The sequence below is a fragment of the Heterodontus francisci genome, chromosome 1, assembly GCF_036365525.1.
Source record: "Heterodontus francisci isolate sHetFra1 chromosome 1, sHetFra1.hap1, whole genome shotgun sequence".
In the NCBI taxonomy this organism is placed as follows: Eukaryota; Metazoa; Chordata; class Chondrichthyes; order Heterodontiformes; family Heterodontidae; genus Heterodontus; species Heterodontus francisci.
Genome location: NC_090371.1, coordinates 220,765,510 through 220,782,878, shown reverse-complemented (window position 1 = coordinate 220,782,878; position 17,369 = coordinate 220,765,510). Strand labels below are relative to the sequence as shown.

Sequence of the window (17,369 nt, the reverse complement as noted above, 5' to 3'; positions counted from 1 at the left end):
TCTGTGAATATTCAGCTTCGATTTTAACTTGCGCGGACAAAGGGCTAGATTTTATGGGTTCCCCCCTGAGTTGGGGTCAGTTGGGGTCCCATAGAAATGTGACAGGTGGCGTTGGGGGGGACAGGGGGGGAGCAGTGGGTCCGTCACTGCCCTGTCGCCAAGCCATTTTACTGTGGGTGGGAGTGGCCGATGACAGCCCATTAATAGCCACTTAAGGGCCTCTTCCCGCCTCTGCTGTGATTTACCCAATGGTAGGGGCTGGCTCCACCACACAGGGAGGGTGCTTTGTAAAATGCGATCTCCCTATGGTTGTTGGGGGGACCCTCCTCCATGGGCAATCTACGGCCCACGGAGGACCCTTGCTGGCAAAACCTCCCATCTCCATGCACTCCCCTCCCCTTGGACTGCACGACCAACTTCCCACCCCGCCTCGCCAGAGCCTTCCAGACTGGCCCCGGTGACCCTGGCTCACTTACTTGAAGTCCAGGCCTTTAGCACTGGGCCTGGGTCCAAGACCTCTGCAGTATAGGAGCGGTGGCCACTGCTGAGCTGCCGGCCCTGTGATTGGCCGACAGCTCTTGGAGGCAGGATACCCATCTTTAAAGGAACGGAGATCCCAGCACCGGAACCTTTGCCTCTAGAGCAACGGAAGATCGTGCCGGGGGGGTTGGCGGGGTGTGGGGGGGGGGTTGCACAAGATGGCTATGTTGGAGATCCCCCCACCTTTTCAGCCCACCACAAGGAGGCCCAGTGCCTCCACAAGATCCCAACCAAAGTGTGGGACAGTCAAGATCACCCATGGGCTTCTTGGTATGAGGCCTTGGCCATTTTAACTCCTGCACATCATTTTACTGTGTCTATCCTGTCTCCCACCAAAAGACAGTGGGAATGATGCCAGAGCCGATGGGCAGGAAGCCAAGGCAAAAGTATATGGTTAGTGCTGGGAGGAGAGCCTTCTAAAAACTGTCATGGTGGGAGGGAGGGGGAAGGTTGGGGTTGGGGAGGCCAAATGAATCCTAGCAGAATTTGGAGCCCATGAAGTATTGTCACATAAATGGGAAAAACATACTTATATGTTTTTCTGTCCACGCTGCTGCCTTCCGCTAGGTATTCTATTTTCTGTTAAAATGACAATGTGACACTACTGGCATCATTGGACTGCAATTTTCACTTTTTAATTGGGCCTCAGCCTGCTATGGCAGAAGGCCTTTGTGCTGTCAGAATGCTGGCAGCTAAAATGGCAGAAGCAGAAGACTGGAAACACTGCGGGAATCTCGCAGATTCTGCCCGGCCGCCATTTAATCCCCCCAACTGCCTTGTTTCTGCTAAATGGGCTGGGTTAAAATTGTGGCAGATCTATCAATAAAGACAGAATTTAATAGTGTGACAATAACTGATTCTTGTACACTGTTCAATTTTCTCCTCTTTTCTACAACAAACTTGAATTTATATAGTGCACTAACACATCTTTACATCTAAAAAAGGTTTCACATCCAGCAAATCACTTCTGAAGCATGGCTATTGTTACATAGCAAACAAGGTGGAGAATCTGTCTACAGCAAAACACAAAAAACAGCAGAAGACCAGTGAATCAATTTTCGTTTGTGTTGGTTGAGTGAAGAATTTTCTCGAAAACACTTCTAAGAATGCAAAACCATTTTACACATAGACAAGGGTCTCTCAATAAAGGAAACCCGGAGGGAAATATTGTTCTGGGGGTTCCACCTGTCGCCTGTTGGAGGTACAATGGGAGAACGCACAACCCCTATGGAATTTCAGGACCAGGGCCTTGGTTTAATATCTCATCTGAAAGAAGACACCTGCACTGCGCAAACTGTTCTTGGGTAGCTTTTGCAACATGATCCCCCTTACTTTTAGCTCTTTTAATTTTTAAAATAGACACAGTAGTCAAATCCCATGAGGCATTAGACTGATGGACAACAGATTTTCCAAATTGTACTTACAGTGAAATGATGCAACAACGTATCTAACCAACAGACAGGAGCGTACCATTATTAGGGGTGAAATTGCTTTATGCCAGTTTATGGCCTGAAATATGTACCATGCACGAAGCATGTGTCCCAACTGGAAGGCCCAAGGCTGGCCTGAAATTCGGGTTTTCCAGTTGGAACACAGTGCAGCAGGCTCAGCCAGTGCTTTCTCCACTCTGTGTTATCCAATTTGACAAAGGCATCCTAAAACAAGCATTAGCTCCTCATTTACATATGTAACAGTTCTGTTTTAGATGGCTGCAGGGGCACCTGATGAATGCAATGCAACAAGGTCCAATTTCTTTCTCATTAACTCTTGTTTACAGGCTGCTGATAAGGTTATTTTATGATTACATTGTTAAAGATTGTTGTGGGACAACCTTAAGAGTGGACCACCTTAAGAAGGTATAATTGTTGGTCACTGGAGGAAGTGATGTCATGTCACACAAGATCAGAGAGTTGTAGGTATAGTTGGATTGAGTGAGATGTGTTAGATGTAGCTCACACAGTGACTGTCTGTATATATGTTCTAGTTAAGTTATAATAAGGGCTCTGCAATCTCTCACCATTTGGATAGTGTGCTTCTTTTTTATTCTTCCTGCCAAAGTGGACAATTTCGCACTTTCCCACATTATGCTCCATTTGCCGGGTCTTTGCCCACTCGCTTGACCTATCTGTATCACTTTGTAGCTTCCTTGTGTCCTCTTCACAGCTTGCTTTCCTGCCTGTTTTTGTGTCATCAGCAAATTTATACCTTCAGTCCCTTCATCTAAGTCATTTGTATGGATTGTGGAGGGTTGAGACCCCAGCACAGATCCCTGTGGCACACCACTCGCTGCATCTTGCCAGCCAGAAAATGACCCATTTATGCCTACTCTCTGTTTCCTGTTGGCTTGCCAATCTTCTGTCCATGCCGGTATGTTATCCCCTGCACCATGAGCTTTTGTTTTCTGCAGTAGCCTTTGAAGGGGCACCTTGTCGGATGCCTTCCGGAAGTCTCAGTACAGTGCATCCACCGGTTCCCCTTTATCCACAGCACATGTAACTCCCTCAAAGAACTCCAGTATGGAGTATCACTGAAAAATATACAACACAGACCATCACACTATCCTAGGAGTAGTCATGAAGCAAGTAGGGAATTCAAGAGGAACATTCTGGGTTGAAAGTTCACACATACATACCCACTGATAAACCACCTAGTCCACCCAGGGTAGAGTGCCTGTTTCCAGAAGAATTTTGGGTGAAACCACACTTTGACTATTTCAAACCCAGTGCTGGTGATACTCTACCCCATAAGTGTCCCAGGTGATTGCCTGCATGGGCCACTTAGGTCATACTATCAAGCCTGTGGACAACATACAATGTTTAAAATAAAAGCAGATTTTGCTAAAGTAAGTATTGGTCCCTTTGAGGATGATACTGAGGAATTAATAATGGGAAACAAGGAAACGGCAGAGACTTTGAACAAGTATTTTGTATCTGTAAAAACAGTAGAAGTCACAACAAGCATCCCATAAATAGCAGAAACTCAAGAGGCAAAACAGAGGGAGGAACTTAAAACAATCACCATCACTAGAGAAAAAGTACTAGGAAAACAAATAGGACTAAAGGCTGACAAGCCCCCTGGACCTGATGGCCTGCATCCTTGGATCTTAAACGAAACAGCTGCAGAAATGGTGGAAATGGCGACTCGCCAACTTTAAGGGCATTTAAGTGGTCATTGGATAGACATATGGATGAAAATTGAATAGTGTAGGTCAGATGGTTTCACAGGTCGGCGCAACATCGAGGGCCGAAGGGCCTGTACTGCGCTGTAATGTTCTAATTCTAATTCTAAAAAAAAACACATTATCTCTGGCTATTACTTGGAGTCCTGTGAGTCTTACAATAGTTCACATATCAAAGGAACAAGTAATATTACATGGTGGCAACATTCAGGATATATTTTTTCTGAAGACAACCAAATAGTACATTGAGGCCACATTTGAATTTTTTTTCCCTCAGGAACACACTAAGTGAGAATGAGGAACAATGATTGCCTACCTGGAGTAGCTGAAAAGTCTGCAGAGCAGCTGGCAGGAGACCCCAAAATAGTGCAGTGAGCTAGGACCACAGACAGGGACCTGGGACTGTTGAAATTCTATGAGTACAGTAGGAGGTTTGCCAGGGGATAGGACCTATCAACAGGTCTGGCAATGGGTCAAAAAACTTGAAAATCAGTGGTTGAAGCCATCAGTGTTTTAGTTTTCCCAGGTTTTTTGCTTCATGGGTGGGGCCTAAGCTTAAAAGAAAAGGAAGAACTCAACAGCAACACTGGAGGTCCAGCACAAAGTAAAAGGCTGGTTGTGACAGCTGCTGGTACTGCAAGCTACTGCCCTCTTTAAGAAACTCCCTCAGTTAAAAAAAAGGTTCACAGTTAAAAAAAAGAACCAGCCTGTGTAAACAATGCTGTCTCAGTTAAAAAAAGAGCTGGACAAACAGAAAGCACTGTGGTGTCTCACTCTTAAAGGGGCAGGCCTGCAGGAAATGAATCTGTCTAAATAAGAAAAAAGTGTGTATGTGAAAAAGAAAACCTGTAGAAGTCCTATATTTATTTTAAAAAAGCAGGATCATTACGACAATGGCTTTCAGATATCCAGTTATAAACAGGAAGGTGTCGAACATAGTGTCTGAATTTAAACTGTTTCGGCAGTCAATGAAATTGTGTTTCTTGGATCATGAAGTGAGCGAACCAGAGAAACAAGCTATCAAAATTAAGGTTCTGCTGGGCAATGAGGGCCTCCAGTGTATCAATACACCAAGTTTGTCAGCTGAGGATTAGAAGGAGCCCAGTAAGCTATGGACATTCCTGGAGCAGCAACCCAAGGTGAAGGTAGATTTCCGGGAACATAGGCCTGAGCTTATGACCTACCGGCAAAGGCAAGATGAGTCCATTGACCAACGTATTGCAAAGTACCGAGACCGAGCTCAATATTGTGATCTCGCAGGTATCGAATTGTCAGCACGCATTAAGGACCTAATAATCGCGTCTACCCAGATAGAGGCCTTTCAAAAAGACCTACTAGAAAAGAATCAAGGGCACACCACTGATGCACTCCTGAATGATGGAAGGAAATTTGAAGCCATTATCGCTGGGCACCAACTGTTGGGGGCAAATACAACAATTGGCATGATAACCAAGGCTCAGAAGTCTGCTAAGCCTTGTGGCAAATGTGGCCTGACTTACCTAATTCACAGTTGTCTGGGATGCCAGGACCAGTGCAAAGCCTGTGGCATGTGAGGACATTGGGCAAGGCAGTGCAGAAGGCCGAGCTCACATACTGCACACTGGAATGGTGGCAGATCACATACAGAGAGAACATTTGTGAGACAGGATGTAAACATAACAAAAGGTATGCCAACACACAACAAAGGCCCAAGCAGATAAATCAAGTATCAAGTCAGCAGAGAGATAGATTGCCAGGAGGACACAGATGAAGTGTGCACGTATGCGAACAGCTAGCAAGCATTTCACATAGTTAATTTGGATCAACATGTCAATGCTATTATGCAATCTGAGGCATTCGTCATGATCGGGATTACATGTCTGCAGAAGAGTGGCAAGCATAAGCTCAGAGTAAATATTAACACCAGAGCAAGTGCACATATTCTACCCAGCCATATACTGAAGGACATGTATTTGGAGAAATGGGAATCTATGGTATTTAGTTTAGTTTAGAGATACAGCACTGAAACAGGCCCTTCAGCCCACCGAGCCTGTGCCGACCATCAACCACCCATTTATACTCATCCTACACTAATCCCATATTCCTACCACATCCCACCTGTCCCTATATTTCCCTACCACCTACCTATACTAGGGGCAATTTATAATGGCCAATTTACCTACCAACCTGCAAGTCTTTTGGCTTGTGGGAGGAAACCGGAGCACCCGGAGAAAACCCACGCAGACACAGGGAGAACTTGCAAACTCCACACAGGCAGTACCCAGAATTGAACCCGGGTCGCTGGAGCTGTGAGGCTGCGGTGCTAACCACTGCACCACTGTGCCGCCAGGTTGGCTGCCTACAATGGTTCTCCAATCAAGTGGATTAGAATAATAACCTTACAGTGCAGCTATGGGAACTCTGAATGGCTACCACAAATGTTTACTATTGTAGAGACAACTGGACCAGCTGTTGCAGGACTTCAAGTATGCCGATGTCTACAAATTGTCACAATAGATGAGGTCAGGACTGCAACGAAGATGGTGCAAAGTATCCAGGTTGAATGTATCTGGTCGGTTGATGTACAGGACAACACAAAGGCTGCGAGTCTTGACACCAAGAGGCGATATGAACGGAGTCTCTCTTCAGTTAATTGCACCAAGTACTTGGAGGACAGAGGGATTGCTGGTGATTGGTGATGTTGCCAGTCGTCGTTCCTCTAAACTTTCTAAACAAGGGATGATGAAGGCAGCATATGACAGGCAAGTGGGACCAGGATTAGCTTGATTGCGAATAGAACAGAAGGTCAGAGTCCTCAACCGTGTGTTAGTAACTTGGTATCCTGGAAAGGTTGCTAGGACATGCGACCAGCCCAGGTCGTACGAGGTCCAGATACCCAATGGTGCGATTCACAGATGGAACCAAAGTTAGTTCAGAGAACTGTGCAACAACACTACATGTGACAACCTGGTGGTAGAGGCCTGCTTTAGGTCGGGACAAGGAACTCGATCTAAACCCGACCGAACCACAGCGGGCCCGAGCCCGAGCCGGCCCGAGCCCCTCCGATTTTGCCTCAAGCCCGACCCGACCCGAAACTGCCATTACTCAGCCTGACCTGAGCCCAACCATCCATTTACTTACCTTCCTGACATCGAACCTGCAAGAAGCTGCAGTGCATGCACAAGACATCATAGTGACGTCATTCGCTCACTGCGCAGAAACAGTTTCGTCCTGGACTCCCAGCTCAGGTAAGTTTTTTTATTTTTAATAATTACCAGCAGAGGACTTACTCTGTGTGTCCGGCCCGACCTGACCTGACTCGATCTGAACTCGGCCCGACCCGACCCGACCCAAGCCCGAAAGCCGGCCCCGGAAGATGGGCCCGACCCGACCCGCACCCGACACATGTCGTCGGGTCCCGTCGGGTTTGGGTCGAGTAGCAGGCCTCACCCTGTGGCATCGCGGACACATTCAAAGACAAAGTCTGGAGACTAACATAAAGACGAGATCAGCTCTGGGAATAGGTTTACAATAACAAGATCGGGATGAATAAGCAAAGCTTCTCTATCTTTTAGAAAGTGTTAAACTTACTTACCTGTAAATAACATTTTGTTTTCATCATGTATAGTTAGTTCAAACCACAACATTATGGTACGAATGTATTTATCTTTGGAAAGAAAGGGGGATGTTGCAGGACGACCTTAAGAGCGGACCACCTTAAAAAGCTGTACTATCGTGTCACACACGACAACAGAGTGTCATTTAGCCCAACAGAGTGAGATGTGTTTAGATGTGGCTTGTGCAGTCACTGTTTGTATATATATGTTCTACTTAAGTTATAATAAAAACCCACGTTTTCTTTGGATATTACTTGGAGTCCTTTGAGTTTACAGTAGTTCACATATCAAAAAAACAAGCAGTATTACAAAAATGAGGGTCATTCCCTTCAATGGTGTCTGTTCAGTTGCTGCTACTATAATAGGAGGGCAGCCTCCATCTTTCAACTGTGGCATGTTCCTTCCAATCGTCACTTTCCTCTATAAAGTCAAAACAAGAAGTGCTGTTCACAAGACTTTCGTTTTTCAATGTTCTACCATTGTGTTTTATCCTTAATACTGCAGTGAAATCCTTAACACATCAATTTATTCTGTGCACACACCAAGCATCATCTTCAGTTCTTCTATTTGGATACGCTCAAAAAGTAAGTGTTCTATGAAGTGTTTAGTCATTCACCGATGTCCTCCATCACATCAATAAAGTAGAGCCCAAATCCACAGCACATCATATCTAAACATATTCAGCCAGCAAAGTAAAACTAATAATTCTTCATTTTGTATTTTATGTTTTTTGAAATGTGAAACTAAAAAACAGAAGAACATCTTGCTTTTCTGCCCTTCGTTTGAAGGATCATAGAATCATCGAATGGTTACAGCACAGAAGGAAGCTATTCAGCCCATTGTGTCCATGTCGGCTCTCTGCAAGAGGAACTCACCTAGTCCCACTCCCCTGCCTTTTCCCCCTGCAAAGTTTGGTACGTATTCCATTGCACTGTTTCTGATGCAAGCAATGTTCTGTTACTTCCGAGTTTAAAAGCTCTCCAAGATTTAATGTACAAATGACATAGTTCACCTTCACATGGATTTTCAGACACAGAATCAATGTATTGTGGAAGAGAGAAGATAACTAGTAAATGTCGATAACAGTCTCTTGGGCTGCAAATTTACAACCCTTCCAGCACATTCTTGATGTAATTACAGTGGGGCTGTGCCAGAAATGCTAAAAATTGGATTTGGTTGGTCTGGGCCTTAAGTTAGGATTTCCACAGTTTTTGTAGGAGATGCAAGAGAGGTTACTGACTGCTAACCGTAACAGCTCCGATATTCCCACTTCCTCAGCCAGTGGGTATAGGATTGGTGAAACAAGTTTGCTAAAATGGGTCCAAGTCAACAACATGATTGGAACCTCAAACAAAGGATGAAATTTAAAAAGATATATATAAATGCAGCGCATGGAGGACACTTGATAATTCTGTCACCACCCACAAACCGCATCCCCCCCACCCCTCCCCCAACCAATGGCTACTGTTCTGCTGCAATGTGCAGACTCGGGTGAGTGCCCACCCCAGATGCTTTCCATGGCTTGCTGGCCCCACCATCCCATTCAAATTAAGGAGCCCCCTCCTGACCCCATCAAACTATGCCAGGCTGTGATGCCGTCTGTGTGGATTTTTGGGCCTTACATCTGAATTCCACCTGAATCTGAGACTTCTTTTCTGTGATAAAATTTTTCTCATCATGATGAATATATTCTGAATGTAGTCTGAATTATTCTGAATAGTACCGACAGTGGTACTGATCATCTTCTGAAGGCAAATGCTCATGTTTCCAGGAGATTTTTTTAAATATTTGTACATGGGATGTGAGAATCGCTGACAAGACCAGCATTTGTTGCCTATCCCGAAATTTCATTAAGAAGGAAGGTAGTCTTCTTGAACTGCTGCCGTGCATACGGTGTAGTACACCCACAGTTCTGTTATGGAGGGTGTTCCAGAATTTTGACCCAGCGACAGTGAAGGAACAGCGATATATTTCCATGTCAGGATGGTGTAAGGATTGGAAAGAAACTTTCAGGTGGTGGTGTTCCCATGCATCTGCTGTCCTCGTTGTACTAGGGGATACAGATTGCTGGTTTGGAAGCTGCTTTTGAAGGAGGCTTGGTGCATTACAACAATGGATCTCGTAGATGGTACACACTGCTGCCACTGTGCATCAGTGGTGGAGGGAGTGAATGTTTAAGGTGGTAAATGGAGTGCCAATCAAGGGGCTGCTTTGTCCTGGATGATGTTGTTGGAGCCGCACTAGTTCAGGCAAGTGGAGAGTATTCCATCACACTCCTGACTTATGCCTTGTAGATGGTGGACAGGCTTTGGGAACTCAGGAGGTGAGTTACGCACTACAGAGTTTCCAGCCTCTGACCTGCTCTTGTAACGACAGTATTTATATGGCTTGTCCAGTTAAGTTTCTGATCAATGGTAACGCCCAGGATGTTTATGGTGGGGGATTCAACAATGGTAATACTGTTGAACATCAAGGAGAGATGGTTAGATTCTGTCTTGTTGGAGATGGTCATTGCCTGGCATTTGTGTGGCACAAATATTGCTTGCCACGTATCAGCCTAAGCTTGAATGTTGTCCAGGTCTTACTGCATTTGGAAACAGACTGCTTCAATATTTGAGGAGTCTCGAATGGAACTGATCACTGTGCAACCATTAGTGAACATCACCACTTCTGACCTTAAGATGGAAGAAAGATCATTGATGAAGCAGCTGAAGATGATTGGGGCCTCGGACACAATCCTGAGGAACTCCTGCAGTGATGTCCTGGCTGAGATGGTTGGCCTCCAACAACCACAACCATCTTCCTTTGTGCTAGGTATGACTCCGACCAGCAGAGATTTTTCCCCCTGATTCCAGTTTTGCTAAGGCTCCTTGATGCCACACTCAGTCAAATGCTCTCTCAATGTCAAGGGTGGTCACTCGCACTTCACCTCTGGAATTCAGCTCTTGTGTCCATGTTTGGACCAATGCTGTAATGAGATCAGGAACCGGGTGGCCCTGATGGAACCCAAAGTGAGCATTAGTGAGTAGGTTGTTTATAGATTATTGAGAGATACAGCACTGAAACATGCCCTTCGGCCCACCGAGTCTGTGCCGACCATCAACTACCCATTTATACTAATCCTACATTAATCCCACATTCCCTCCCACATCCCCACAATTCTCCTACCACCTACCTATACTCGGGGCAATTTATAATGGCCAATTTACCAATTAACCTGCAAGTCTTGGCTGTGGGAGGAAACCAGAGCACCCGGTGGGAGGAGGATGAACTTGCAAACTCCGCACAGGCAGTCCCCAGAACTGAACCCAGGACTCTGGAGCTGTGAGGCTGCGGTGCTAACCACTGCGCCACCCTAACTGACCTGGTGGGATTTGAAACCACGTCCCCAGGACATTTGCCTGGGCATCTGGATTACTAGTACAGTGACATTACCATTACACCACTGTCTCCCCTTAGCAGACTGCAGCACATGGATGTTCAATTGGTGAACAAGTCTGTGATCTCACCAGACAGCCAACTGATGAAAACTGATACAAACTCGCTGCGATCAGGGTTTGAACCTGCACGGGGAAACCCCATTGGAGTTCAAGTCCAACGCCTTAACCACTCGGCCATCACAGCTGCAAATATGTGCCGCTTGATAGCACTTCCAACATTTTGATGATGATTGAGAGTAGACTGATGGGGTGGTAATTGGTTGGATTGGATTTGTCCTGCTTTTTGTGGGCAGGACATATCTGGGCAATTTTCCACATTGTCGGATCGATGCCAGCTTTATAGCTGTACTGGAATAGCTAGGCTAGGGGTTGTGGCTAGCTCTGGAGCAACAGGATCCAACAGTTCCTCCAGGACCCTCTCCATGTAGTGTTATTCCACCTTTCACATGTACACCTGGAAAATAGGGATGGAAAGGAAAACCAAACATGGTACAAAATGGGTTGGTTATTCTCTAAGAGCCTGTTTCGCAGGATTGTCATTGACCAATTTCACCTGCAATGAGTTTTCAGTGAGCTATTTGTCAAGTGGGCAGTAAGCTGAGTCCAACTTGTTCTCACTGGAAACCTACATGCAACAACTTTTCAATGGATAGTTTGTTCCTCTCCCTATCCAATTGTTGATTCTCTACAGCCACCCCAACTGAGATCAGCACAGCATAGAATAGGAATCGAATTTGGTCTGTATGGCTCAGCAGACTGCAATTTTCACCATCAAGAAAATGAAGGCAGTGGAGTTTTTGAAGGTTTCAGGAAATTACTCCACCTAAAAGTTCCCCAGTTAGATCACTGTGCCCTTTGAAGAGACATAGGCTGGAATTTAATGTCGCGGCAGAGGCCCCAACCACTTAAAAGTGGTTTAAAAGAGGCTTAAACGTTGGGGACAAGCCCGCCTACACCAGGCTTGGAAGCCAAGCTGTAATTTTACATTGCCCAGGCTCCTAACTGACCTCAGGTGGGACTTCCGCCTCTCTGAGGCAGGAAGTTCTGCCTCCTAGAGCTGCCAGCCAATCAGAGGGCCGGCAGCTCCTCAGTCGCAGCAGCACCACTGGAAGCATTAGCCACTGCTTGGATTGCACCCAGCCAGTAGAACAAGAGCCCCAAAAAAAGATGAGAGGGGTTTCAGGTGTCGGCGGGAACAATCAGCTGGGCCCCGGTGAGACAGGTGGGGGTTATCAAGAGGACGGGAGAGGTGCTCCAGTGGGGGTGGCTTATGCTGCTGGGGGGGCCCTCTGTGGGGCACAGGGTTCCTGATTAGGAGGCCCCCCAGCCCGCACGGAGGCCGCCAGATTTAACTGGGCAGCCTCCCGAGTTGCAAAGTGCCCGGCCACTGAAGTAAGATACCAGTGGCAGTGGGAGGAAGCCTTTAAGTGGCAATTAAGTGGCCATTTAAGGGCCTCAATTGGCCTCGGGCGGGTGGGCCATTTGGCACCTCCCCCACTGCTGGTAAAATGGAGGCGGGGCAGGAAGGTGACGGAAACGACAACCCTCAACTCCCACTCAATTTTATGCCAGCACTCCTGCCCCTCAACTTCCTCCAGCCCGCTCCCGGGGGGGTTGTGTAAAATTCAGGCCATATAAACAGCAGAAGTAATTCTCGCTAAAGTATAATTTATTAAGGCCACTTATAGTCACCTGGAATTAAAACATAGTTCTAAAAAATACCTAAGAACACATATAATTTGAAAATAATAAACACACATGGGAAGATTGTCTGAAGCAACATTAACTCTTCATTTTCTACTCTGTACTCTTTTTAAAACAGGATTACCTTAGTTGGTAGGCAGACGTGAAGGGATGCGGTGGGTTGTTTTCTGAACACCAGTTCTGTCCTAAAATAGCAATCAGGGTCCTATACATATAATAGGACCATAATTTTCATCTTAAAATGGGCCTACAGAGGTAGAAATAGTGCCAGCCAGAGCAACGGAATTAATGGGGCAGTACGTCTACTACCCCAATTCTGAGGCTCTTACTGCCCTATTAATACCGCGTGGTCCAAGTTACAGTCGGCCCTGTACAGAAACAGTTTATACAATAGCACTGTGAGCAAATGATGATTCCAGTAATTATATGATTGATGTAATAAATACCGACAATGTTTTAATTAAATAATATAGTCACAACCACAAGAGTACATTTGATAGAATGCACCACCTCCAAGTAATTATGATTTGTGGAATAAACTGGATCAGTTCAATGGAGTTCCCTGCGGGCAGCCTGAATTCTCTTTCTACTATTACTGAGCTGTGATACCTCTCATATTGCATGTGCACCTTAAAAAGCAGCAACTTGTATTTCTTTAGCACCTTTAAAAGTTACATCATGCCTGGGTGAACTGTGCAGAGAATACACACAGAGTATGTTTCATAAACATACATCATATATATTTTAACTAAACATGTTTAAATAGTGTTACATCCAAGGCGGGAGGACTGGACTGTCCTTCATGAGTTGCAGTTCTCAACGGGTCACAACATATATTTAAATGTTTTACACAGTTACCAATACGGCCAATTATATACTCTATTTTTATTTCAGAATAAAATCCACTAACCAAGTTTCTTTAATAAAGAACAAAATTATTAATTTACTATAAAAAAACTTATTCAGTAAAGATGCAAAGCATTAACACACAGATTGAAATATGAAAGTTCCCTTCTACCTTTATTTTATTTATTTATTTTTCTTTATTTAGAGATACAGCACTGAAACAGGCCCTTCGGCTCACCAAGTCTGTGCAGATCATCAACCACCCATTTATACTAATCCTACACTAATCCCATATTCCTACCACATCCCCACCTGTCCCTATATTCCCCTACCACCTACCTATACCAGGGGCAATTTATAATGGCCAATTTACCTATCAACCTACAAGTCTTTGGCTGTGGGAGGAAACTGGAGCACCCGGCAAAAACCCACGCGGTCACAGGGCGAACTTGCAAACACACACACACACACACACCAGTTTAAAAAAAAGTTTTCTCTGTTGCGATCTTTTGACAAAAAAGACAAAAAAGAATACTTTGGCCAAGTACTTGTTAATTCTTGAAGGAAAAGGAGAAGATTTAGAACAATATTAGTTGTCCCTTTATTTAGGCACCCTAAATATGTGTAGACAGCTGTCACTGGGATCTTTCTGGTGAAGTTCTTTTCAGGCGTCATCGTGAATTTGTCTGGCAAGCTTTTCAGGAGAAATGCGGCATCAGGGGTTTCGATTATCACACACTGGATTCACAGGGTTTCTCAGAGAGGTGGAGAAAAGATGAACTTGTGTCTTCTCTCTTAGCAGGCTAACCCCCAACTGACTCAAAACAACATCCAAAACAAAACCAACTCTTGACCACCATAAATCTTGACAAGTCACTTCTCTGTAAACAACTTGCCCAGTCACCAAGGCTTCTGCTGTTTACTTAGCTGAAGACATGAGACATCCAGTCAGTGTTTTCAAACAGAAAACTCAAGTCCCAAAGTCCTTCCAGTGACCTTTTAAAAAAAGTCCATGCATCTATGGAATCACTTCAGTCCTCCAAAGGAATCCATTTCCACAATTTTAAAACATGAGTCCTCAAAAAATATTTTTTAAAATGGAAGCACTTTCATAATAGTAATGATTTCTTTTGATGATATTTAATAGGGTTTCTCATTAATGTTTATATATACTGGGTTGTTCAAAGATAAACTGTAATCAACAGAAACGTTTAAAGCCTATACTGGTTTAAAATACCCCCTTTTATCCTCAAAATAAATTTTTCAACAGGAAATTTGCAAATACATTATTCATAATTTTCCATGGTCTCTCGAGTTGACGTGTACAATATAAGAACATATGAAATAGGAGCAGAAGTAGGCCATTCAGCCCATCAAACCTGCTATGCCGTTCAATAAGATCATGGCTGATCTGTCAGTCTTGAATATATTCAATGATGTACTCTCCACAATTCTCTGGGGTAGAGGATTCCAAAGATTAAAGACTCTCTGAGAGAAGAAATTCCTCCTCATCTCTGTCTTAAATGAGAGAATCCTTATTTTTAAACTGTGGTCCCTAGTTCGAGATTCCCCCACAAGGAGAAACATCCTCTCAGCATCTACCCAGTCAAGCCCCCTCAGAATCTGATATATTTCATATAAATGCATTGGAAGAGTTAGCAGTGGATATATTTTGAAATGTAATGGCTGAAAATTCTGAACTGATATATTGGGCTCTGTAGCTGTATTAGTCTCTAACACCCACGTAGTTAGTTTTCCAACAGGATAAAATACTGCATATTAATTTGGCAAACTGATGGAGAAAAAAAGTATTTTCAGACATGGGGGGGCGGGGGGGGGGGGAAGGGTGGGTTTGCTCATAAATCCCAGGCCTAACATGCACCATAAGGGATGCTGGCCAGTGGCATTACAACAACAATTTCAGCAACAACGTGTATTTATATAGCACCTTTAACATAATAAAACATTCCAAGGCACTCTACAGGAGCTTTATAAAACAAAATATGACACGAGCCATTATAAGGAGATATTAGGTCAGATGATCAAAAGCTTGGTCAAAGAGCTAGGTTTTTAAGGAGCGTCTTAAAGGAGAAAAGCGAGGTAGAGAGGCGGAGAGTTTTAGGGAGGATATTCCAGAACTTGCGGCCATGGCAATTAAAGGCGGGGCCACCAATAGTGGCGTGATTAAAATTAGGGGTGCACAAGATTCCAGATTTAAAGGAGTGCAGAGGGTTGTTGGGCTGGAGGAAATTACAGAGATAGGGAGGGGCAAGGCCATGTAGGGATTTGAAAACGGATGAGAATTTTAAAATCAAGACATTGATTGACTGGGAGCCAATGTAGATCAGTGAGTACAGGGGTGATAGGAGAATGGAACATGGTACGCATTAAGACATGGGCAGCAGAGTTTTTGATTACCTCAAATTTACAGAGAGTAGAATGTGGGAGACCAGCCAGGACTGCACTGGAATAGTCAAATCTGGAGGTAACGAAGGCATGAATGAGGGTTTCAGCAGTAGATGAGCTGAGACAGGGGTGAAGACGGTGATGTTACAGAGGTGGAAATAGGCAGTCTTAGTGATTGCATAAGATTGGAAGCCATTTTGGGGTCAAATGTGACACCTAGGTTGCAAACAGACTGGCTTAATCTCAGATGGAGCTGGTAACTAAGGAACAGAGTTTGGAACTGAGACTATAAACGATGGTTTCAGTCTTCCCAATATTTAATTGGAGGGAATTTCTGCTCATCCAGTACTGGATGCCGGATAAGCAGTCTGATAATTTAACAACAGTGGAGGAGTCGAGAGAGGTGATGGTGAGGGAGATCTGGGCGCGTCAGTGCACATGTGAAAACAAATGCTGTACTTTCGGATGATGTCGTCGAGGGGCAGCATGTAGGAGGGGGCCAAGGAAAGATCTGAATAAATCCTCGATGGTGTTAATTCTGATTCTTCTGTTAAAGCAGCAATACTGAATTAAGGAGAAGTTGCAAGTTTTGGGTTTTTCCAGAAATAGTCACTGATAATTCCTCTCATGTTTGTTTCAGGCAACATCTGATGTAAATCCCTATGTCAGTTGATGCAGGTCCAGATACAAAACATATCCAATTAAGCTTGGTAACATGCATCAATGATAAACAACCATTTTCACTCTTTTATTGGTATCACTAGAGAATTTGACATATTACATTTATTGAATACAAGCAGAAAACATTCAACTAACTGCAATTTTAGGTATCACAGTACCCTTTCTTCCAGCACTGGGTAGCATGCATATTTAACAGTGTGCAAATATTGCCTTTTGCTAATGAAAGCAGGATCAGCTTGTTCAAGTGTTTGACTGGTCAACACAATTCCAGTGTAGGAAAAGTGCTGACCTTCACACCCACAATAGTTGTTTTACATCATATCTATATTCTCAGTTTTGTGGGCTACAGTGTCAGCTGTGGATCAATTGGTAGCATTCTTGTCTCTGAGTCACAAGGCTCTGGCTTCAAGTCCCACTCTAAGGCTTGAGCATAAAAATCAGTGTTGATACTGCAGTGTAGTACTGAAGGAGTGCTGCATTGTTGGAGATGCTGTTTCTCAGATGAGATGTTAAGTGAGACCCCATCTGTTTACTTGGGTGGATGTAAAAGATTCCATGGCACTATTTTGATGAAGAGCTGGGAAGTTATCCCTGGTGTCCTGGATGTATTTATCCCTCAGTAAACATTACAAAACCAGATTATCTGATCATTATCACATTGCTGTTTGTGGGAGTTTGCTGTGTGCATACTGGCAGCTGTGTTTCCTGCATTACAACAGTGACTACACTTCAAAATATACTTCATTGGCTGTAAAGTGCTTTGAGATGTCTGCTGTTCATGAAATGCAAGCCTTTCTTTCTTATATGGAGAGAGATAAAGGGTTTGAGCTCCACTCCAGTACCAACAGCACTGAATACTAGAATCACAAAATCACAGAATTTATTACAGAGCAGAAGGAGGCCATTTGGCTCATCGTGTCTGCACCAGCTCTCTGAATGAGCATTTCACCTAGTGCCACTCCCCTGCCTTCTCCCCTT

The 17,369-nt window shown here is 44.4% G+C and overlaps 1 protein-coding gene and 1 non-coding gene across 2 annotated transcripts in view; both read right to left on the bottom strand.

Annotated features, from left to right (window-relative positions):
- fstl5 (follistatin-like 5) overlaps positions 1–17,369 on the bottom strand; it is a 1,003,829-nt gene that overhangs the window by 797,234 nt on the left and 189,226 nt on the right. The gene's annotated exons all lie outside the window — the stretch shown is intronic.
- Positions 10,857–10,938, bottom strand: trnas-uga (transfer RNA serine (anticodon UGA)). Its single transcript has one exon. It is a non-coding gene; the product is annotated as a tRNA-Ser (tRNA).